Source organism: Mus musculus, chromosome 3 (genome assembly GCF_000001635.26).
Source record: "Mus musculus strain C57BL/6J chromosome 3, GRCm38.p6 C57BL/6J".
Classification (NCBI taxonomy): Eukaryota; Metazoa; Chordata; class Mammalia; order Rodentia; family Muridae; genus Mus; species Mus musculus.
Genome location: NC_000069.6, coordinates 98,339,970 through 98,364,733, shown reverse-complemented (window position 1 = coordinate 98,364,733; position 24,764 = coordinate 98,339,970). Strand labels below are relative to the sequence as shown.

General features: G+C 45.7%; 1 long non-coding RNA gene across 5 annotated transcripts; it reads right to left on the bottom strand.

Annotated features, from left to right (window-relative positions):
• Positions 1–9,434: 9,434 nt before the first annotated feature.
• Positions 9,435–13,828, bottom strand: Gm31420. Of its 5 annotated transcripts, XR_003954526.1 has the most exons (4): positions 13,073–13,534; positions 12,573–12,741; positions 10,638–10,774; positions 9,766–9,941 (listed from the first exon to the last, which is right to left on the bottom strand). It is a non-coding gene; the product is annotated as a predicted gene, 31420 (long non-coding RNA). The 5 variants fall into 5 exon arrangements; XR_001783933.2 differs by lacking the exon at positions 10,638–10,774 and having other exon boundaries at positions 9,435–9,941; positions 13,073–13,828; XR_003954525.1 differs by lacking the exon at positions 9,766–9,941 and having other exon boundaries at positions 10,583–10,774; positions 13,073–13,530.
• Between the last annotated feature and the right edge of the window lie 10,936 nt (positions 13,829–24,764).

Here is a 24,764-nt window from a genome sequence, read left to right as displayed (position 1 = left end):
TGGTTTCTTCGTAAGTAAAACGTGGGCAGCGTCCATCACACGTGGGTCTGGGGCCACAATGTGCCAGCCTTGTCTGGATGGGCCAGGTAGATATTTTCCTTTCTGTAGGGCGGAGTTTGCTGCCAGTGCAAGGAAGGGGGAAGCGCATCAGCGGTGTGTAAACAAGCGAGCAGAGCTGTGTTCTAATAAAACTTTATTTGCAGACCAGATCAGCTCGTTGAATTTCATATTTGAGTCATAGTTTGTCAACCTCTGCTATAAAAGATGAAGTGAGCCTTTTTCTGAAGAGAAATGGGGGAGGAGTAGATGGGGAGGCAGACAGGAGGTAGGGGTTACTATATTCAGAATGTAAAAAAAGAAATAAAGATTTAAGGAAAGAGAGAAAATAAATGTATCTCTTAAATAAATAAACAAACAAACAAATAAAAGAGTAAATGAAATAATATTTACAAAGCAGTTACTACAAAACAGAATTAAAGCTGGCCTGCTGGGGCACATCTTTACTTCCAGGACCCCAGAGGCAGAGGCACATGAATCTTTGTGACTTCAAGACCAGCAGAGCAGAGCTATGTAGTAAAGCCCTGTCTCAAAAAGAAAAATTCTTTTAATCAGGAATTGAATATTTTAATGATTTTATTAACATATAGAATTATGCACAAAATGAGTTTCATTGTTATATTTTCATATATGCACATATTTTTATCACATTCTCTCCCGTTACCCTCTTTTGTACGCCCTCCTCTTCCCACCCAGTCCTTCTACTTCATGGTTTTGTGGGGGGTGGGGGAGCGGGATGAGTTTAGTTCAGATTGTTTACAAGAGCATGAGTGAGGGATTTGCTGGTGCCTGGGCTCTTTACCAGTGGCTACACCACTGAAGAAAATGTCTCTCCCTGCCAGCAATCATTAACCATCTATATAAATGCTCACAGAGGGGCACTGGCACACCCCTCCCCACTCCGTGGTAGATGTCAGTGGGTCCAGTCTTGTACACATCCTGAACAGATAAAGTGTTGAGTTTAATAGTGTGACAGCCTGGAAGACAGCATCCCATAACACCCCTCACCTTCTGCTCACTCTTATTCCCTGTGCTCCTTCTTTCTCTATGCTCCCCTGAGCCTTGGAGGAGGTGACATGGTGTCCCTTTCAGGCCTGACGTTTCAACACCGTTTAAACAGCCTTTTATTCTCAGCACCTTGACCAGATAAAAGTCTCTGCAGGAACCACTGCCCACTACAATGGAAGCTCCTCTGGCTTGGCACTAACGTAGGGGGATGGAAATAGTTATTTTGCAGGTAATATGGTTTAGCAGGACCTTCACCATCGAGGCCAATACCACCCCTGGGCTCCGGCTTTCAACCACATTTACAGCGCTGTAACTTTGGCCAACTCCTTTCACTTCTCTGAATGGCTCGTACCCCATCACCACAATGCTGTAATTGATACTGATGTGTATATATGCTTATCACTCCTTTTTCTGTCCTGCTGGCTATAGCAATATCCCCTTAAGATGGATTTCAGAACCAAGAGTTTGGGCATTTCTTAAAGGTGCCATTTACTAGCAATATAAGGAAAGAAACATTCCTTGGTTACAGTCATAAACAAGAAGCAGGTCCCGGTCTGGGTTGAGAAGAAAGGAAGCTGTATCAGTCATCCAATCTCTTTCCCTCAAGGCTTGGGGGAGCAGGGGGTAGGAGTGGGGGAAGATGTGTTTGATTCCTGCCCCCCCCCCCCAACCACCACCACCACTGGTTATGGATAGGAACTGTGTAAGGGGATTGTAGTGACAGGGTGCCCCCTACTGAAGATAACGGGGAATTACTAGTTCTATCTGTAATCAGTTCTAGCTGTAGCTACCATTACTATATTCAGAAATCTAGTTTCAGCTAGAGATGGTTGTTCACACCTGCAATCCCAGCTACCAGGGAAGCTATGAAAGAAATATCTTGATTTGGAGGCCAGCCTGTACTACATAGCAAGACTCCATCTCAAAAAGTAAACACAGATCTCACCACTCAAGCTTCTTTGAGAACATTTAACACAGCAGTATTTTGGTAGATTCTTTCTTGCTCTCTTCCTCTCTTCCTCTCTTCCTCTCTTCCTCTCTTCCTCTCTCTCTCTCTCTCTCTCTCTCTCTCTCTCTCTCTCTCTCTTTCTCTCTCCTTCCCCCCTCTCTCCTTTTCTTGTTGGAAGCTCCATTTGTTCAGACAGGGCTCCGCTGTGTATTTCAGACTGGCCTTGAACTTGTGGCCCTCCAGCACCAGCTTTCTAACTCCTGAGATACAGGCATGCACCACCACATATATCACCACCATATATATCTTATTCTTGGTGAAAACACCTTCACTTCAGGCTGTTCTTCACCGGAGCCCATTTGAGGACTATTTCCGCATATTGGCACAGTAGCCAGCACAGACAAATGGGCTGGCCAGGATTTATTTCATTGTTCTTTAGCTTTGCTTAAGTGGCAAGTCTCTCAGGTAACTGTGTTTTATCAGCTCAAATTCTTGTGTATTTCATCCTCTGGGCCATTAGGATAAGAACTCTCTTTGTTTGACTTTACTCTAAAAGCACTGGGCCTTCCACCTAGCATGGGAACCATTCTTGATAAATACCCAGAACCCTCAGGCTGCAGTGGTGTCTACTTCCTGCTTTGATGACCATACAGGGTGACCTTCATCACACAACTGACTTCCCCGGAAGCCTGACTTTTATACCAAGTGGGCTGATCTGGAAAGACAGTGGACAGGGATTGGTGGGACATGTTAGTCGGTTTCTAGATACCTGACCAAGAAGGACTAGGTCTGAAAGATTTCGCTAACTGTAAAGTGTGGGCCTAGGTTTGCTTGCTTGTTTTTAGACAGGAGCTTGCTCTGTAGCCCCTTCTGGGATAGTAATGGATATGAAGCCCATGTTGGTCCTGAACTTGCAACAATCCTCCTGTCTCAGTCTCTTGAACACTGTATCTGGCAATGTTTGTTTATTTTGAACTCTCAGTTTCTCAGTGTTCTTGTCAGGCTCCAGCCAGGGGATTTGCATGTAGACATGATCAGTCAGTATTATCCTCTGAAGGCTTTGCATACGCCGTGGGCATATTAGCCTCCCAACTGCCTTGGAAGATTTGCAAGAACTAGGCAAATGCTCGGTTATGTCTAATGGGGTTCTATCCTGAGACCCAAAAGCTGAGTTGTGGGACTGACAAGTCTTCCTGATTTGCCCAAGACCAAGGGAAACTAGAGGGATGGAACCTTGATTTCCAAATTACTGAGGTCTTGGGTAAACTGGGAGGAGCTGATTGCCTCACTGGTTGAAAGGATCAAGACCTTGTCTGTAATCAGGGTTCAGGAGCATGTAGAGCCATCTAATAGAGAAACCTGAGAGAGACAGGATAAGAGAGACTCTCAACTTGTCTCTTCAGAAATGACCAGGAATCGAGAACAGTACATCGGTATTATCAACTGAGCGATCGAGTCTGGAGTACAGAGGGCCAGGGACCTCTCCCCTGAGTCTAGTGGTTAGGATTTGACACTCTCAGTGGGTCAGGGGTTCCAACAGAACGCCCATCATTTATTCCTTCCTCTTTACATGTTCCACTGTCACACTCAGAGCACTCATGAGACTTGACAAGTGAGGGTGTGGCAAAAGGTCTGAATTGTATCTAAGGACTCATATGGTACATCTGCCGGCACCCTTCCTGAGACATCTGGATGCCTTGGCCAAGGCTCACAGAGAGTTCAGAGAAGAACAACAGAAGCAAGGCAGTAACTAGGGGTGATAAACATACCCATGGGCAGAGAAGGAGAGCGGCAACAGCATCTCTGGTTAGCTGTGAAGCTATGGTGCAACATCCAGGAATCTCAGCGTAAAGACACCCAAAGAACTGAAGTTACGCATCTTGGGAAATTTCCCGACTTACTTGGAGAAGTAAACACCACAGGAACGTAACCAAGAGCTGTTATGGGCGTGAAGGCAGGCGATGGGGATTATTATTACAAACACAACCTGGGGCTATCATTACACAAACTGCCTAGCAAATCTTGAGACATACAAACCATAATCACACCAAGCTATTATGAAAACAAAGCTGCTATCAAGGACACACACTTGAAATAGGAATGACCTGACATAGGTCAAGGTTCAGGGGGGTTTCCAATCAAATGTCTGGGTAACCCCAAATCAAGAAATAGAACTTCAACGTTATCCCAGAGAGCCACCCGCAAGGCTCACCTTCTTCTTCTTCACGGAGACTCACCATAGGTCGGCCTTATCGGTTCTTGAGCTTCAGATAAGTGACAGCCCAGGTAATTCTTCGTTTTCCTGTGTATGAAGATTATCCATGTCATGGCATCGGGCTGTGGTTTGTATTTTCAGCACTGAATGGGAATCCATCAGAAACGTGCATGATAGACTCACCCGTTCTTTCAGGCGGTCATTTGTGCTATTTCCGGCTCGGACTTCCGAGGCAAAGGACCACCATGGGACTTCCCACTGCATGGATTTTTGTTAAATTCAGTACATTTCTGCTGTGTGTGGGTCTGCATGTGCCTCAAGCACCTGTGTGAAGGTCAGAGAACAACTTGGGGACGTCAGTTCTTCCCTTTCTCCACGTGGGTCCTGGGGATTGAATTCAGTGGGCCTTGGCCACAAGCCTTTAACCTGTTGAGCTTCCTCACCAGCCCCCCCCCCCCCACCACACACACACACACACACACACACACACACAAAGGTAAGTTTTGTTCTCAGATCAAGCATTGTTCTGGATCCTAACCTTTTTTTTTTTTTTTTTTTTTTTTTTGGTTTTTTGAGACAGGGTTTCTCTATGTAGTCTTGGCTGTCCTGGAACTCACTCTGTAGACCAGGCTGGCCTTGAACTCAGAAATCCTCCTGCCTCTGCCTCCCACGTGCTGGGATTAAAGGCGTGTGCCACCACGCCCAGCTTAATTTTTTTTTCTTGAATGTCACCAACAGAAGTCCTCGAGATCAAGATTCCTATGCTCTTACAACTTGGCTCTTAAAAGTCCATGAAGTAGCGTCAAAATCCTTATCCCCTTTGGCTGTTGTACTGGCTAGTTTTGTGTCAACTTGACACAGCTGGAGTTATCACAGAGAAAGGAGCTTCAGTTGAGGAAATGCCTCCATGAGATCCAGCTGTAAGGCATTTTCTCAATTAGTGATCAAGGGGGGAGGTCCCCTTGTGGGTGGGACCATCTCTGGGCTGGTAGTCTTGATTCTATAAGAGAGCAGGCTGAGCAAGCCAGGGGAAGCAAGCCAGTAAAGCGCATCCCTTCATGGCCTCTGCTCAGTTCCTGCTTCCTGACGTGCTTGAGTTTCAGTCCTGACTTCCTTGGTGATGAACAGCAATGTGGAAGTATAAGCCAAATAAACCCTTTCCTTCCCAACTTGCTTCTTGATCATGATGTTTGTGCAGGAATAGAGACCCTGACTAAGACAGCTGTGCTATTGGGAAATGGTGAAAACTTGAGTGGATAGGAGGTCACTGTAGAAAGGAGGTCATGAGGGTGTGTCCTTGGGGAAAATGGTGAGATATTCTCTCTCTCTCTCTCTCTCTCTCTCTCTCTCACTCACACACACACACACACACACACACACACACTGTGTACGTCACCTAGTCTCAATAAAGTAAGTGTGTTCCCACCGTAGTCACCAGCCTATGTACAGAAACATCAGGGCCAAGTGACAGTGGACTGAACGGAAGAGCCAAAGTCAGTCTTTCCTCAGTCCCGTTGATTTTCTTAGGGTTCTGTCGCAACCGCAGAAGGCTAGTTAACAGGAGTGAATGGCTTCTCTCTTTCTGGGGAAGTTGAATGTGTTTGTAAGAGAGCTGGCTTGTAGATAATTCATTTCCAGTGAGTGTGATGGGCATGTGTCTGAGATTCCAGCACTTGGAAGACTGAGGCAGGAGAATTGCTGTGAGTTTGAGGTCTAAGTTTGGCTACTTGTTGAGTGCCAGGACAGCCTGAGCTACAGACAGACAGACAGACAGACAGATAGACAAAAGAAGAAGGAGGGGGAGGAAAAGGAGGTGGAGGAGAAGGAGAAGAAGGAGAAAGAGAGGAGAAGGAGAAGGAGAAGGAGAAGGAGGAGGAGGAGGAGGAGGAGGAGGAGGAGGAGGAGGAGGAGGAGGAGGAGGAGGAGAAGGAGAAGGAGAAGGAGAAGGAGAAGGAGAAGGAGAAGGAGAAGGAGAAGGAGAAGGAGAAGGAGAAGGAGAAGGAGAAGGAGAAGGAGAAGGAGAAGGAGGAGAAGGAGAAGGTGCTTACCACACACGTTCAATCCCTGGAACCCAAGTGAGGGTGGAAGGAGAAAACTGATTCCAAAAAGAGTTGTCTTCTGACCTCCGCACACACATGTTGTGGATAGGCCTGGTGCTGTTTATATGTTGATGCTAATTCCACTCTCCTGGGAGGTGTTGCAGACAAGGAGTGAGTCAAGTACTCAAGTGAGTTCTTGTGAACTTATCCCCTAATGAATAAAGAAGCCCATCACTGGGCGATTAGGAGGGACTTCCAGGTTGGATGGAGGAAGAGAGGAAGCAGGAGAGAGTAGGACCTCTTTTTAGATAGGGATAGCATGAGGACAAGATGTAATGACGAGTGTCTCCCAGTTTCAACGGTGAATCCTTTAGGATTCGCCACCAGAGGATTTGGATTTAATAAGTTAGGATTTCAGTTGTTGTGCCCAGAGATTGAGTTATCATTGTTTCTGAACTAAGTTTGTGTTGCATTTCCTTCACAGGGTGCCTCATGTGGGTTCAAGAGAGAAAAGTACAGCGGCAAAGAGTGGGTTTGCCTGAGGTACACCACAAAGGTCATGGGGTTTTGAAGCACTGGGTTGGTATGGCAGCGACCCTCCTGAAGGAACTTAGTGAGCTGGATGGAGAGATTTTGGAGCTCTGAGTTAAAGAGTCTCCATGAGATAAGAACAAGCCGACCAGCCTGGCAGGACTGAGAGTAGCTGGGAAAAGCACGGGAACTTGCCGATTCTTTTGGTATTTCCCACAATAAACACACATGCTGTGAGGCATGTGCCTGTACACGCATCATACAAAAACAATGATAGTAATAAATCTGACTTTTTAAAATTCAAAATCAGACAATAAGAAACTAAAACATTTATATGAGAACATTTCCTAAGCCAAGCAAGGTGATTCCAGCACTTGGGAGGTGGGAGCAGGAGGACCCAGAGGGAGTCCGAGGTCATCTTCCTCTATTGAGTGAGTTCAAGGCCAGCCTGGGCCACATGCTGTGTAAGTCAGTCCACTAATCCTCCTGCCTCATCAAGCCACACTTGGATGCAGTTGCTTCTTTGGTCTATTCTTGCTGCCCTGTCTAGGGTTTGTTTACATCTCCCCAAGACATGTTGCCCTTGGTTCCTGAATACAGATGAGTTTGGGAGAAGTTTCATTGCCTCTGCCCAGCAGTCTGAGGGGGCAAACCCAACATGGCTGACTTCACCAAATGGTATGTCATCACACACCTCCAGGTCGTAGTTGTGCTTCCCCTGCTGTCGCTAAGGAGCCAGTGGAGGCTGTGTTACCTACCCAGAAAGAGTGTGTCCCTGTGAGGAAGGGATTGCAACAGACTATCACAAACACATGGCATCTTCCACGTTAGCCTATGCTTTGACAGGAAATTAAATACAAAAGAGGAAGAGAACAAGGTACTGACTTTCTAGTCTTTATGGGGGAAACAAGGAATGGTCATGTGACTCCCAGTCTAAATGAATCAAAACTATTCTGACTTCAATAAACTTGCTGAGGCAATGCAGCCAGAAGTGGTAGTTGTTACAGTATTTTTCCTAATGGGACATAAAGAAACATCAATTCACACCACCACCCCCACCCCCATAGCATGGACAGACCAGATAAACAATGACTCAAAATGAGCTGTGTCACCCAAAACCCAACCACTAAAGTAGGTGGTGACATCCCTGGAGCTCCTGCTCAATGTGTGGCAGTCACCAAAGACTCCTTTTTCCTCTTCCTCATAAAAGTTTATTGCTTATAAAACCTTGGAGATGGGACCCATGAATCTCCCTCCTCCCTCAGGAAAGGACATTTTAGTTTCAAAGAAGAAGGAAGAGGAGGAGGAAGAGGAGGAGGAGACAAGATCACATACAGGCCATCCATCAGATACCAGTGAATAATAACATTTGCCCACAAATCTGATGGCCTGTGTTGGATCCTTGGATCACACGGTAAAAAATGGAAGGAGAGAGTGGATCCTGAGAGCTGGCCCCTGGCCACATGTGCACCGTATATGCATGCATATTCACACATATCTCACACACCATAATAATAATAATAACAACAACAATTATAATAATAACAAATTTTTAAAATCACATCCCAAAAGGAAGGAGCAGGAAAATAGCAAAAAAGAAACACTGGATCAAACAAAGACTGAAACCCAGCAGCGTGAACACCAGATTCTGCAGTTCAATATCGGGCATCCAGGTCACATGGGGTCATCATACGCTCGCTCTCCAAGGGGCCTATGCACCTCCACCTGCAGTCCATACAGCCAGGGCCTGACAGGTGCCACTGCCTGTCTCAGGTTTCCTCAGCCAGCACTCATCTTCCTAGCATACTAGGATCATGGCCTCTCTCTCCATTATGATGGGGGGAAAAGACACATTTAATCAAATTACACGGAGACTGAGCAGACGGGGAAAGCACAGCTGGGAGAGATGTGTGTCATCTTTGAAGGATGCCATGGTGGTAATGAGCTGGAACCAGTCATCCATCCACACAGGAATTTCCTCCCCAGGGCACACCTCATTCTGTGCATTCCATTCTATAAAACGTGCCACTCACAGTCGGCAAATGAGTGTGCAGCATGGGGACAGAGAGGCATTTGTGTTTCTGTCTTGGGTATCTCAGCGAGGCCTGGAAAGTGAACAATTAAAACAACCGATAGAAAAGTACACATGAGGCAGAAGTCACTGTGCTGTGTGCCTGTTCTTCCACAGGGTGGCTCACAACCCTCCAGACCTCCAGCTACAGGGGCTTGACACCCTCTTCTTACACATAAAATAAAATAAATACGCATTTTTCCACTGATTAATTTATTCATTTGTTCACTTTACATCCTGATCTCAGCCTCCCTCTCCTCCCGGTCCTTCCCTCACATGGCCCCTCCCTTCATCCCTCTCCTCTTCTCCTCTGAGAAGTGGGGAGACCACCCTAGGTACCACCCCACCCTGGCATATTAAGTCACCGCAGGACTAGGCACATCCTCTCTTACTGAGGCTAGACAAAACAGCCCAGTTAGAGGAACAGGATCCACAGGTAGGCAACAGAGCTGGGGAGAGCCCTGCTCCAGTTGTCGGGGTCCTGCATAAAGACCAAGCCGCACACTTGTAACATGTCGCTTCTGTCTCCGACCAGCAAAAAAGAGTGACGACACAGCGTTCTTCTCAAAGCAGTTTATTCAGGAAGCTTTCAACATGCAAGCAGGAATCTCCTCTAGCCCCAATCGCAATCCCTTATATAACCCCTCAACCACGCCCCATCAGCCCAGTCCGCGTAATCTCAGTTCATTGGCCTTCATCAAATGGCCTGATCTTGCATCATGGTGGGCCTGCGCAGCTCTCACGATGGACGTGCCTTATTTTCAGGTGTATGAGGAAGTCAGGTGCAAGTCATTAGACTTGGCTACAGTCCCGGGCACCATCTTGGGATAACCGCCACACCCACTCCCCACAGTAACATATGAGTGGGAAGCCTAGGTCCAGCCTGTGTATGCTCTTTGGTTGGTGGTCCGATTTCTGGGAGCTTCCAAGGGTTCAGGTTAGTTGACTCTGTTGGTCTTCCTGTGGAGTCTCCTTCCAAACTCCCTCTAATATTTGGTTGTGGGTCACTGCATCTGTTTCAGTCAGCTGATGGGTGGAGCCTCTCAGAAAACAGTTATGCTAGGCTGCTGTCTGCAAGCATAACAGAGTATCATTAACAGTGTCCAGGATTGGTTTTTACCCATGAGATGGCTCTCAAGTTGGGCCAGACATTGACTGGCTATTCCCTCTGTCTCTGCTCCATCTTTGTCCCTGCATTTCTTATAGGCAGGACAAATTTTGGGTGGAAAGTTTTGTGGATGGGTTGGTGTCCTTATCCTTCCTCTGGGAGTCCTGCCTGGCTACAGGGGATGGCCTCTTCAGGCTCCATATCCCCACTGCTAGGAGTCTCAGCTACAGTCACCCTCATAGACTCCTCGGAGCCTCCCCCATCCCAGGTCTCTGGCACATTCTAGAGATGCGCCCTCCACCCCAACTCTCACTGATTTTCCTTCACTCTCTCGGCCCTCTCTCCCCATCTCTCTCTACACCTAACCCTCACCCACCCTGTGAAATTAGGAAATATCATCCCAAGTGAGTGAGGTAACCCAGACCCAAAAGGAAATCCATGCTATGTACTCATTTTTAAGTGGATATTCGTCATAAAGTACAGGATAACCATGCTACAATCTACAGAGCCAAAGAAGCTAAATAACAAGGACGGCTCAAAGGAGGATGCTTGAATCCACTCAGAAGGGGAAATAAAACAGTAGTCAGAGGTAGATGGAGGGAGGGAATAAATAAATTAAAAAAAAAAAAAAAGTTCTAGTGACTTCTCTTGATCGCCACCTGGTGGACACATTTCTAATTTCCAATCGGATGACAAACTGGGCTGGGATCGCTTAGATTCCTCTCCTGGGGGACCAGATTTTGTTTCAGTTCTCCAGCCCTTTGCACAGTTAGCACATGATAGACAACCAGAAATCCTGTTGAAAGAGTAAACACTTATGCAATATGAGCCGGATAAGGTATGGAAGTCCTCTACGAACTGCTACTGGGGAGGGGTAAAGGGTGGGTGGGTGGGGAGGTGGGTGAGAAGCTGAGAAGCAGACTTCTAGGCCTTTCTGACTGCAAAGGCCAGTGCAGGACGGGGACTGAGCAGGAAAATCCATTCCAGGCTCCAAAGAACCTGAAACCGGTTCCCAGAGTTCTTGCAGGGAGCCTGACAGAATTTTCTATGAACCTAACTAGAGTCTTATAATGGAACAGACACAAGCCCTCTCCCCAAAAGGAACATAAAATGACTTAACTTATCCATGTCACTTTAGCACTGACCCCAACTCCACAGCTCCAAGCCCCCAGAGAGCAGACCTCAGGACATCAGCCAACAGTTATCCTTCTGTTGGAGAGAGCCTTCACTGAGAGGTCCAGCAGCTATTCATAGATTTAGAAATAGAACTCTTAGCTGGGCACAGTGCTGCATGTGTGTAAATCCAGAATTCCAGAGACAGAGGCAGAAGGATTATTAGAAGTTCAAGGTCACCCTAGGCTACAGAGTGAGACTGTGATTCAAATATAAAACATATGCTGGCTGTAGTAGCCCATGCTTTTAATTCCAGCACTCAGGTAGATCTGTGAGTTCCAGATCAGCCTGGTCTATATAGTGAATTTTAGTACATCCAGGTCAATATAATGAGACCTGTTTCAAAAAGAAAGGAAAGAAGGGAGGAAGGGAAAGGAAGGAAGAAAGGGAAAGGAAGGAAGAAAGAGAAAGGGAGGAAAAGGGAGAGAGGAAGGAGAGAGAGAAAACAAAAAAATTAATGGGTGGCAAGAGAGTTCAGTGGGTAGAGGCCCTTGCTGTCAAGCCTGAAGACCTGAGTTCAGTCCTCAGGACCCACGTGGTAGAGAGAGCCAACACCTGTAGGTTGTCCTCTGATCTGCACATGTGCACTCTAAATAAACCTACTAAAAAATGAAAGAAGGCTCAGAGGCGTAGCACTGGTGATATGGCTTCATTGGTAAGAGTTTTGTTTACCGTGCATGATGCCCTGGGTTTGATCCTTACCACCGGGCTAGGTTCAGTCCCCAACATCATATATACTGGGTGTGGTGGCACATGCCTGCATTCACAGGACTTAGGACGTGGAGGCTGAAAGTTCTTAGGTTCAAGGTCATCCTTGGCCACATTTGTAGGCTCAAAGCCAACCTAGAATATGTATGTGGTTCCCATCTCAAAATAATAAAGAATAAGACCAGGAACATAGCTCCAAAAGAGGCTGGGTATGTTGGCATATACATGTTACACCAGTACTGGCTTCTACATGCACCCATGTACACACATGAAAAATGCATCTTTATTATTATACAGTATTCTTTAGTTTTACAATGTTGGCTCCAGTAACCTTTGAAATGCCCCCCACCATAAAAACAAACAAACAAACAAGCAACAACAACAATAGCAATAACAAAAAAAAACCCTCTGTGTTCCTGGGCAAAAGTTAATGAGCCTTCACTGACAATCTCTGCTCTCTCCACTCTCGGCCACACACCGTGGCTCTGATCTCTGCCTACATGTATGTATGCATGGCTACTTTTTAAATAAGGTCAGCTGGTAACCATGGGTCAAGGAGCACCAGAGGGCAGGAGTGTCTTTTCTTTGAAGTTTCAGGACCATCAACTCTACGGAGAAAGACCAAGCTGTTTCTTCTCTGAAGATGAGTGATTTTCAGAGCTTTAAAGTGGTGCCCTCTCTTCCCCGTCCCCAAAATAGCCAACACAGCTCACCTGTGCTTCCCTCTGCTGGGTCGTGCGATTGAACCACTCCAAGCCTCTGCAATCTGAGTTACACAACGGTGAAGCATTTTTTTTTTCTAAAGGTGAAGATTTCATTTGTGCTGTTCAGCTGATTCTAATCAGCAACGTGGGCTGAAACAGCAATTCTTTAGCTGGTGTGCTGTGAAGATAGGTTTGGAAAAGATAAGTTTGATGTAGACAAAACAGACTCGATTATATTACATAGGTACAAAACGCAGTGTATATAGTACACCAAGGTCTACATTCAAACCTGACACACACACCACACATGCACACACCATACATACATACATACATACATACACACACACACACACACACACACCCTTAGTCCTTTGACTTAGCTATGCTAACAGTTATGGGAAATTTTCTAAAGCCATTGGTCACAAGCCCCTAGGAAAATCTGATGCTTCCTTTAAAGAAAATGGCCATGAGCTCAGCACTTCCCAAAGTAGACCTGGATAACTTACTTTTCCGGATGTTGTGTCAAATGCCTGACAAGAGACAATTTAAGGAAGGAACCAAGAAGAGATGCAGTCTGCCACAGCAAGGCAAGCATGCCAGCGGGAGTCTGAGGCAGCTGGTTACATTGTTTCCAGACAGGTAAGAAACAAAGGAATGCTCAACTCACCTTCCCTTAAAAAAATGTGATTGTGTAACTACATGTTCGCGTTGTGTCTGTTTGAGTTTGTACAGGTGAGTGCAATCTTCCCCTAGAAGGCAGAAAAAGAATGTAGGACCCCCCTGGAGCCAGAAGGTGGTGGTTGTACAGGGCCCAGTTGTGAGTGTTGGCAACTGAACTCAGGTCCTCTGCAAGGGCAATGCAAATTCTTACCCGATGAGCCCACGCTCCATCTCCCCACCTTCCTCTCATCCTGACAAAACCCAGCACATGAGATTCTGTCCCCTCATATTCAGGGTAAGTCTTCTCTGAATGCACTTTTATAAATCCACACAGTGTTGTTTCCTAGGTGCTTCTAATCCAGAGAAATTGACAAAGAAGACCAACCATTACAGAACTCCTGGGCATGCGGGGACCCCAGGCCAAGGTCTCCCAAAGTGTAAATGTGGCACAAATGGGGTCCTGGCTCTATAGATCTCAGTGGATGTGGAGTTAAGCGGTGTGCCCCTCCAGTACATCAGATGAGATTCTGAGGCTCTAGGCTTCAGACCTTCTAGAAGTGTTCCTCTTTCTTCTATTTTATTCTATGGAACCTTCTAGGAACAATGGCCTCCAAAGAGCTAGGCTTCCTCCAGCTCAGGCCGGCCTCCAAGTGGCCTCTATCTTTCCCACTAGAACCCTGAGGCCCAGGATGGCTACAGACGGAAGCTGCCACCGTTGGCTAATTCCTCTCATTTTTTGTGTTTGACAAGAAAAAGTGTTGGTTACAGCCTTTTAGGTTGGTGGCTCTTTCCTCTCCACACTTAGACGTTCTGCTGTCTTCCTTCTTAGCTCCCTCTGTGTGTCATGATTTCTATCCCCCACTCCCACTACCTTGAAAGCTTCTTCAGTTTTGCTTTATTGTAATTAAAAAATGGGTACCGTGTCTATCAATTACCTTCTAAATAACTGTGTTTATGCCCATAGACGAGTGCTGTGGTCTGCAACAGGCATCCATTAGTGCAGAAACTTGTAACTGGTTGGAGAGGTGAGAATAGATAACGGTTGAATGCTCTAACCTAAGCATGGAGGTCAATACCACCCCATCCAATGTTCAGAGAACATCACAGAAGAGGGCTGGAAAGACTGTAAGGGAGGAAGGTCAGGAGTGTGGTGGAATGCTGTCTTCCTGGATGACCTGGCCACTGCACTCTTGAATTCTCAGCAAGTGAGTACCAAGCAAGATTTACCATGCCCCACCCTCTCTGAGCTCGTACAGGCAGTTAGTAGTTAGGAAGGGAGGGGGAGGGGCTCACCAGACCCTGCCCTTGATTGAGGAGCTATTGGTGGCTAATGGCTGCTGGCAAGAGGGAGACATTTTCTTCTGGTAACTTGCCCATGCCCAGCATACTCATGTGAACAACCTAAATTAAACTCATAGGGCTAACCCCCCCTGCAAGGAAAGGAAAAAGGAGACTGGGTGGGGGGGGGGAGCAGAGAGTGGGAGAGGAGACAGGAGAAAGTAGTGAGGATGAACAGTGTCAAAGTATATCACATACAAGCATGAAAATATAATGGTGAAACCAGTAATTATGCAAAAGCAATATATGGTAACTTAAAAAAATTCCTGAGTCAGGGTCTCATGTATTTCAGGCTGGCTTCCCGCTTGGGATATAGGCAAGGCTGACCTTGAACTCCTGGTCCTCGACCAAGCGCTGGAATTTCAGGCATGAGACAATCATGCCTTAGTTTTTCTTTCTTTATTCATTGGTTTTTATTGGGGGGTTGGATTTTATTTTGCTTTTCTTAGAGGTAGAATCTCACATTCTGTAGCCCAGGCTAGCCTTAAGGTCATGAACCTCCTGCCTTAACCTCCCAAGTGCTGGTATTAACAGGGTCCTGGGTTTAAGTGGGGAAAGGAGGTGCTGGCAGGGTATGGAGAGATTGAAATAAATGGAAAAGAAAGGTATGGGGAGAAACAGATGGGACCTGCAAGAAACCACAGAAGCACGCGCTGCAGGGCACCTTTGGGTGAAACTCTCCTTAAGCATGCAGATCGGGATGTTCTCGAGCTCACCTGCTTGCTCCCACAGGGCATTGACAATGCAGAGCTCCCTGTTCTGCGTCTTGCCCCACTTGCTCACACAGCTGCACTAATTGGTTTCCTCTCTGCCTGTCAGAATAAAATAACCCCGATTTAAAGGAATAAGAAAGTAACTAATGTTGAGCTTAGCATAAGTGAGCAGGACCCCAGAACAATGAGTTGCCCTGACGGAGTCTCCCTTAAGGAAGAGGCCAGGAGAACGTTTATAATCATAGAATACAAGACATTATGAATTAGGGAACTACGCATAATCTCAAGCTTTTTTACTGTGATCTTAGCTTTGGGGCTGCTAGAGACAAAGAGGTCTCTTAATTATAACAGCTGTGAGTTTTATCTACTGGGAAAATGTTAGCTTAGATACAGAGTTTGATAGTCAACAGCTGTAAAAGGGGCCTGAGATATCTTAACAGCCCCTCTCCATAATCACTGCCCGTGGTCCAGCAGCCTTTGCAAAGGATTAGGGATGGCCCGCCTTTCCTTGGCCTCTAGGGGTCTGAATCAGTTAATCATTGCAGGAAGGAGGAGCTTGAGGAGCGAGGGTGCGGGACAGAGTGGGCGGAGCCCCGCCCCCTCCCTCCCCCCTTCCTGTCCCACCCTCCTCCTGCTGTTTCCCTCTAGCTACTCTCTTGGCTCTCCTGATTTTGTTTTGTGCAATTGGCGCTGGTACTCACTATGTAGCTCGGACTGGCCTCTGATTCTAGCAACCTTCCTGCCTCAGCTTCTGGAGTGCTAGGGTTACAGCCGAGAGCCACTGTGTCCAGTTCAACCCCATTGTGATTTTAATGTCAATGGTTAATGTAAACAAGGTGGTTCAGCCTCCTATCTTCTTCACTTTCTCTCTCCACTGCTCTCAGCTTCTGTCCTCAGTGTAATTCCTTCTCTTCGTTCTTTCCCTGTTCCTGAGTAGTGATTTCCTCTTGCCACTGCAGCAAATTAAACCATCAAGCATATATTCACTACAGTTCTATAGTCCAGGAATCTAAAAACCTTCTCCCTGGAGGGAAGTCCAGGTGCCACAGGAGGTTGCTTCTTGAGGCTAGGAGATAAATAAGCCTTTTCCTTGTCATTTCCTCTTTCGAGGGGCCACGTGTGCACTCGGGTTCCTGGCCCTCTTCCACAGCTTCACAGCAGACCACTTCCTACCTGCATCATCGTGTAGCCTCCTCTGCGTCTGTTTCTGTTTCAGTTTCTATAGTCAAAGCCTGGGCTTTGGCAGTCATAATATGCTGGGCTTGGCCACCCATCCTCAGCACATCAATCAGAGAGACAAGTGACAATAAAAAGGAAGGGAAGAAGAGTTCTTTAGTGTGGCCCCGAGTCCATTTTGTGATACTAACATGATGTTTGGGTTTAAACAGAGAGCCAAAGGTACATATGACCTAACAGAGATGGGATAGTACGTCCAGCCCATGACTGACTTTCATTGTAGGGATGGAACATCAAGGTACTCTGCTCAGCTGTCAGAACTGTGGGAAGTCTCTTCCTGGGTACCCCGTTCTTCCTCTGACCAGCACTGGGCTGCTGGCAAGAGATGCCTGAGGAAAATCCCAGTTCCTTGGTGTGATGGTTTGTATATTCTTGGACCAGGGAGTGGCAGCGTCTGGAGGTGTGGCCTTGTTGGAATTGGTTTGACCTGGTTGGAGTAGGTGTGTCACTGTGGGTGTGGGCATAGGATCCTCACCCTAGTTGCCTGGAAGTCAGTCTTCCACTAGCAGCCTTTGGATGAAGAACTCTCAGCTCCTCCTGCACCATGCCTGCCTGGATGTTGCCATGCTCCCACCTTGATGATAAATGGACTGAATCTCTGAACCTGTAAGCCAGCCCCAATTAAATGTTGTTTTTTATAAGACTTGCCTTGGTCATGGTGTCTGTTCACAGCAGTAAAACCCTAACTAAGACACTTGGGGTCTATGTCTCAGTAGTCTGACAACCAGAGGGGCACAGTAGTCTCTCTTGGGGATATGCTTCCTTCTGCTAAGGCAATTAGTCACAATTCTTCCTCTGATCCCTTGTAGTTAAACTGAGCCTACCCACATAACCCAGAATATTCTCCCTTTCCACGATCCTCAAGATAATTTTATTTGCAAACTCCCTCTGGCACTGCACAACACCATCCACAGAGGTGTGACGTTTTCTTGATCAGTGATTGATTGATAAGGGAGGACCCAGGTCACTATGGATGGGCACCCATAGCTAATAATAACTATGGGCAGGAGTCCTGCATGGGATAAGAACGTGTCTTAGTTTGGGTTTCCATTGCTTCAGTGGAACACCGTGACCAAAGAAAGAACAAATTGGAAAGAGAAAGATTCATTTAGCGCACAGTTCCACACTGTAGTCCATCACTGAAGGAAGTCAGGACAGAAACTCAAACAGGGCAGAAACCTGGAGGCAGGAGCTGATACAGAAGACCATGGAGAGGTGCTGCCTTCTGGCTTGTTCCTCATGGTTTGTGCAGCCTGCTTTCTAACAGACCCCAGGACCACCAGCATAGAGATGGCCCACCCATAATGGGCTTGGACCCTCCACCATTATTAACTAATTAAGAAAATGCTCTCCAGTTTGCCTACAGCCCAATCTTATGGAGGCATTTCCTCAGCTGAGGCTCCCTCCTCTCTGATGACTTTAGCTTGTGTCAAGTTGACATAAAACTGTCCAGCACACAACTGTCCCTTATTCAACTTGACAAACAAACACATCACTGTTAAGCCAAATGTTTATCGTTTTTGTTCATCCCCCAAGATCACACATTAATAAAGACATCACAATATAAAATGTTTTATAAACTTAAAAAGACCTATGGCCTTACAAATTCAAATACTTTAAAAGTTATCTCTTTAAAAAGATCTAGTCTCTTTTAAAATCCAACATCTTTAAAACTCTAAAGTAAACCCCTTCTCACTTAAAGTCTCAACTGGGGGCTCCTATAAAATAAAAAAATAAATACATTTTTACTTCAAGAGAGAAGAACCGGGTCATAGTCACCATCTGAGCAAAGCAACCCAAGCTCCAGCAGTGTAAATAACTCAATGTCCAATATCTGGAGTTCACCCATGACTCTAGACTCTTCCAAGGGGCTTGGGTCACTTCTCTGGTTCTACTGTCTGCAGCACACACAGCTTGGCTTCTAAGCTCAGGCAGGCTCCACACCATTGCTGATGCTGTTCTCGGTGGCTGTCCCAAGCTATTGGCATCTCCAATGTGCTGAGGCCTTTTGTTGCAACTGATCTGCACTGTCACCAATATTACATTCTTGGTACCCTTCATGGTACCAAGTGCCAACTTCCCTACCTGGCCCCTTTAATCCTGGGTCATCAACTGCTCCTGAAGCTGAATCATCACCAATGGCCTCTCACAGTGTCGAGTCTCTGCTTATCTTCATGACCCCTTCATTCCTTCAAAACCAGTACCAGCAGAGTGACTCTTGCACTGCCAAGTTCAGCTGCCAGCCTGAGGTGTGGCACTGGCCATCTCTGGGACCCACCTTCTTGTGCTGACTCTTAGGAAACACTTCTCAAAAGAGTTTGCCTCAATGATAGAGATCTCCTCTTAATCACCACTGCTTTCTCAGCTCCAGCTAACCAGCATCCATTCTCCCAGTAACCCAATGGTTTCGCATTAGTGGTTTTGCTCTCTTGTTAATCACAGCAGATTCTTTAATTCCAGCTGACCAGACACCGTAGATTCTTCATGCAAATAGCCTGGCAGAGTCTTTGCTTCCCTCTGAAACTTCACAAGCCAGGCCTCCATCCTTTGCATTTCTCTCAACATTTTTATCTTTCAAGCTCCCACAGAATAGCACATTGAACACATAATGACTTTTCTAGCCCAAAGTTCCCAAGTCCTTCCCACTGTCCTCACAAAAACATATGGTCAGGCATGCCACAGCAATGCCCCACTCCTGGTACCAATTTGTGTTACTGTTGTTATGATAAAACACCATGATCAAAAGAAGCTCAAGAAAGGGTTTATTTCACTCACAGTTCCATATCACAGTTCATCATCAAAAGCAGTGAGGGCAGGAACCTGGAGGCAGGAGTTGATGCAGAGGCCATGAAGGGGTACTGCTAGCTGGCCTTCTCTTCATTGTTTCTCAGTCTGCTTTCTCATAGAACCCAGGATGGCAAGACCAGAGTGTCACCACTCACAATGGGCTGGGGCCCTTCTCCAGCAAGCCCCATCTTATGAAGGCATTTTTTCAATTGAGGTTCCCTCTTTTCAGATAACTATAGCTTGTGTCATAAATAAAACTAACCATCACAGGAGGCATTCTCATTCAGACCACCACCATGCAGGTGCTCATACACACACACACACACACACACACACACACACACACTCACAGACACACACTCACACACTCACAGACACACACACTCTTTTACATACCCACACACACACATTCTCTTACACACAGACACTCACAGACACACATGTTCTCTTACACACATGTAGTCGACCCACAACCACCAGTCAGCCTAAGTACCTCGAATGGGAGTCTGGAAATTAAAGGACAAGGATGAGAGAAGAATGGAGCCAAGACAAAGTTCTGATCAAGGCTCCACTTTGTTGCAAAGCAGCAGGCTTATAAAGGCAAAAACCATAAGCCCAACCCCTAGACATGACTGTTGATGTAAATCACCTCATGCCGGCAGCCAATGGCATAGGTTTCCATTGGCACAGGTCTCATCAGTCCAAAAGTAGAACTACCAAATCCCACCAAGTGCTGTGATGACAAAAATAGCTGATGCAGCAACTCCTGCTATGCAGGTCAGGACAGAACCTACACACACACATACACACTCATAGACACACTCTTGTACATACACTCAGACACATACTCAGAGACACACACTCTTTCTCTCTTACACACATATATATATTCACAGACACACAAACTTATACACACACTTACACACACTCACAGATACAGTCTTTCTCTCTTATACATACATACACACACTCACAGACACACTATCTCTTAGACACACACACACACACACACATTCTCTTACATACTCACATACACACACACACTCTCTTATACACACATACACACTCATATATTCATTCTCTCTCTCTCTCTCTCTCTCTCTCTCTCTCTCTCTCTCTCTCTCTCTCTCCTTTTATTTCCATGCTGGAGTTTGAATCCAAGGATGCTTTACTGAGGCAAGATAAAAAAACAGGGCAGCCTGAGGGACCAAATCCCCTAACTCTAGAATCTCTAGAATCTGGTTAGACATTGAAAACCTGAACACAACTGGTGTAATTGAAATTGCTTACAAAGATAATGGTCGTCTTCCTAAAAACACCTCTAACATGAGTGTTTAAAACAAATTATGTTTCTAAAAGTTTTAAAGGGTACAACAAAGAATGTTGTACCATTGAATTAACTATTAGTACCTTTCTGTTATCCCCAAACCAAATTTGTAATTAGAATTCCATTTATTTAAAAAGGGGAATCTTTTAATTAAAATCAAGCAAACCAGTTTATGTTTTTAATTTTTAAACTATATTTAAATTTTAAGATTTACTTTTGTCTTTTTAAAACACTATTTCAAAAGTTAAATGATGTTTGTGAGTGTTTTGCCTGGATGTTGTCTGTGCACCCCTATGCGTTTCCACAGTGGCCATGGAGTCCAGAAAGGTCACTGAGTCCCGTAGAACTGGAGTTGTAGATGTTTGTAAGCTGCCATATGGGTGCTGGGAATGAAGCCTGGGTTTCCTGGAAGAACAAGAGTGCTCTTAACTCTGAGCCATCTCTGCAGCCCTAGCTTAGCTCTCCCTTTAAGCCTCGGGGTAAATTACAACCCCTGAGAATTTTAACTTAGAAAGACCCAGGATTATATACGCATGGCTATTGTAAGGACACCTAAATGTTATTGTTTGGAGAAGCCTACAGCCCCATCTCAGGTATGTGCTAACATCTACTATAATGGACTATCACTCTCCTAACCCAACCCCCACCCCATGGCCAGGCTTAGACATGTGCTCTTCCTTATCTTAATAAACTTTGCTTCTCTTTAACACTTCCCTAAGTTCTTTTCTGCAGCATAGTCAAGGGTTAGATTTCCTTAGGTCTCACCTTTGGGGTTGCATGTCAGATATTTACATTAGAATTCACAACAGTAGTAAAATTACAGCTATGCAGTAGCAATGACATAATCTTATGGTTGCGGTCACCACAACATGAGGAACACGAGGGTTAGGGAGGTGGAGAACCACTGCCTTAAGTGGAGGTTCCTAAGTAGGAAGGAGGTGAAATCCTCAGGCTGCTGGTGATGGGGTTGGACTTCATCTCCCCATTGCTGACGCTGTGGCTGAGCTATATCCCCAGGCCCCTTAGTTCTTTCTATAACTAACTTCTTATCAGTCTCAGCCCAAATACCATCTTCTCAGGAAAGCCTTCCATGAGCATAAAGCCTAAAGGTGACACACCTTCCTGTTTTTCCTACCGTATCGCTTGGCTTTAGAATCTTAGAATCTCTCTCTCTCTTTTTTTTTTTTTTTTTTTTTTTTTTTTTTTTGGTTTTTTGAGACAGGGTTTCTCTGTATAGCCCTGGCTGTCCTGGAGCTCACTTTGTAGACCAGGCTGGCCTTGAACTCAGAAATCCGCCTGCCTCTGCCTCCCGAGTGCTGGGATTAAAGGCGTGCGCCACCACACCCAGCTAGAGTCTCTACTATACTTATCACCATCACAGGTTATTATTTTTAATTTCTTCCTTCAGCCAGAACATACACTTCAAGAAGCATCCTCTCCCTTTTTATTGCCAAACCTTATTTAAATATATCTTTAATGTAAAAGCTAAAGGGAACCCTGATTCCATCCAGAGCATTCATAAATATGTACAGCATGACAAGTTCTTCATATCCCATTGATCCCACAGAAAAGAGCAAAATAGGATGACGCTGGGAATGAGTTCCTCCCCCGAGTGACAGCAACCCCCACACAGTGCATCTGATTGTAAGGTTACTGTACCATCCAGACCTTACAGCTTATGTCCTCCACAGAATAAGAAGGAAGAGCCAGTTCAACCAGTGAAGTGTCCCAGTAACATTCCTAAGGTCAGGAGACACGGACACTCCTGTCCCACCCTTAGATTAACTCCGGTTTCCCCTTCCTCCTTTTCCTCACAAAAAAAACTGGAAAGTGTTTTTTTGAATACACATCAGGATCTGGATGTTGTGGTGCATGCCTTTAATCCCACTACTAGGAAGGCAGTGGCAGTGGATCTCTGTGAGTTCAAGTCTATAGAGCCAGTTCCAGGACAGTCAAAGCTATGTAGAAAGACAATGTCTTTTTTTTAAATTTTTATTTATTTATGTATTTGTGTGTGTATGTATGTATGTATGTATGTATGTATGTATTATATGTAAGTACACTGTAGCTGTCCTCAGATACTCCAGAAGAGGGCATCAGATTTCATTAAGGATGGTTGTGTGGTTGCTGGGATTTGAACTCAGGACCTTCGGAAGAGCAGTCGGCACTCTTAACCACTGAGCCATCTCACCAGCCCGACAATGTCTTTTTTAAAAAAAGAAGAAGAAAGCATGATACTAGAATGTGTCCAGTAGCACATTAGATCTTACGTAATTGAGTTCTCAATGAGGATAGGTAGGGTGTGTTCATGAACACTGATGCCATAGCCAATAAGAATGTACAGGAACCCAGAAAAGTCTACTCAGTGAAGAAGGGTGGGGTCACTGTAATCCCCTGTGTGGGGCTTCTCTCTTTGACCTGGGGCCAGGTTGTAAGGTCATAGGCACATCAATGAAGTCTCTCCTAACAGGCCAGAGATCTTCACCAGGGCTGCCAACCCCAGCTCAAGGGCTCACAGACAACAGGAAATCATCTCTTGTTTTATTGTTCTAGACAAAATCTCTGGTAGCCTAGGATAGCCTGGAATCAATTTTGATTCGGCTCTGATCTCCCTGGAAATCTACGTCCCAAGTGCTGAGATCACAGACGGGTGTCATCGTGCGGGATTGGCACGGGGATTTTTCTCCATTAAAGTTTCAATTCCAGGGTTCTCCACAGTGTCTCAAAGGATACCCGCCACCTGACATGTCAGCTGACTGGCTTAGAGTGAAGGGGTGCAGGGCACACTAATCCCCAAGATGTCTTTCTTATCTCATCCCCACATCGGACACTTCCCTACTGTCAGGCTCACGTTACGGAGAAGAAAGCAAAAGCCTGGAGAGATACTTTCAGAGTCCGTTTCTTCTTCTTCTTCTTCTTCTTCCTCTTCTTCTTCTTCTTTTTGTTTGTTTGTTTAAGAAGCTGGAAATCAACCCCCGCTGGATCATTGATATTCTACCCGAAAAATTATCTGCTTTACTTCTCACTGTGCAGGTTTGGGGCTCACCACTGGTCTCCAAATAGAAAATTAAGTCGGCTGCTCTCCTCCGGTCCCTATGAACCCTGTTACTGTTACTCTTATCCGGAGAGCCAAGGGCATCCGAGCTGGCCTGCTGTGGCTGCTGAAGTCTCTCTTTTCCCAAGGGGCTGGGCCAGAGAAGGGAAAGGAAGGAAAGTCTAGAGGAAAGGGCAGAACTACTTCCCCAGTTCTTCCAAGAAGGCCAGGGTTCCTGTTTTGTGGATGGAGGTAACAGCACAGGCAGAGGACTTGTCAGTACATAGTTCTGAAAGAGACTCTCTTACTTACATTTGATGTTAAGATTGTGAGGTATAATAGTAAGGGGTGTTATTTATATAATATAATCAAGGCTGAATTTACCTAACAGATTTAATCCCTTCTAAAAAAAAAAAAAGTAATCATCTAACTTCTAAAGACTAAAACCACTACCACCCTTGTACTTCTCTCCCCCTCCCTGACTCCCATCTGGGGCTGACCTGGAACTCCTGGGTTCAAGTGGTCCTCCAGCCTCATTCATGGCCCTTACTGTATCTAGATTTAATCTTAAAGTCTTTTGGGGGGTAAGGAATAAGAAGCCCTTGCCTTTCCCAGACTTGTCTCTCATCTCCCACTGGGATTGGTGGAAGGCAAGAACCAACTCTTATGTACACACACACACACACACACACACCTTGTTCCTTAATCTCCTAACGGTGTGTGTGTGTGTGTGTGTGTGTGTGTGTGTGTGTGTGTGTGTGCGTTGCTGAGAATCGAACCCGTGGCCTTACTCAGTCTAATTATGCTCAACTAGGAGTTATAAATACCCAGCCAATAAATGGTCTTTAAGAGGAAAGAAGTTACTATGAGATTTAATTCCCTCGTGGAGACAGCGTATTTCTGTTTATTTCCAATATAAATCAGCCTGCTGGCATAAATCGTGCGTGTTAAAGCTCACCCGGGGCAGGTAAGGGCTTCACTGCTGGAAGTGTAGTCTGTGTAGGATTTAAAAAAAAAAAAAAAAATGTGTGGGAGGCTCTGCCCGGGGAGGCGGAGTCAGCAGAGTTTAAGCATTTCTGACCAATCAAAAGGAGACTGTTGGC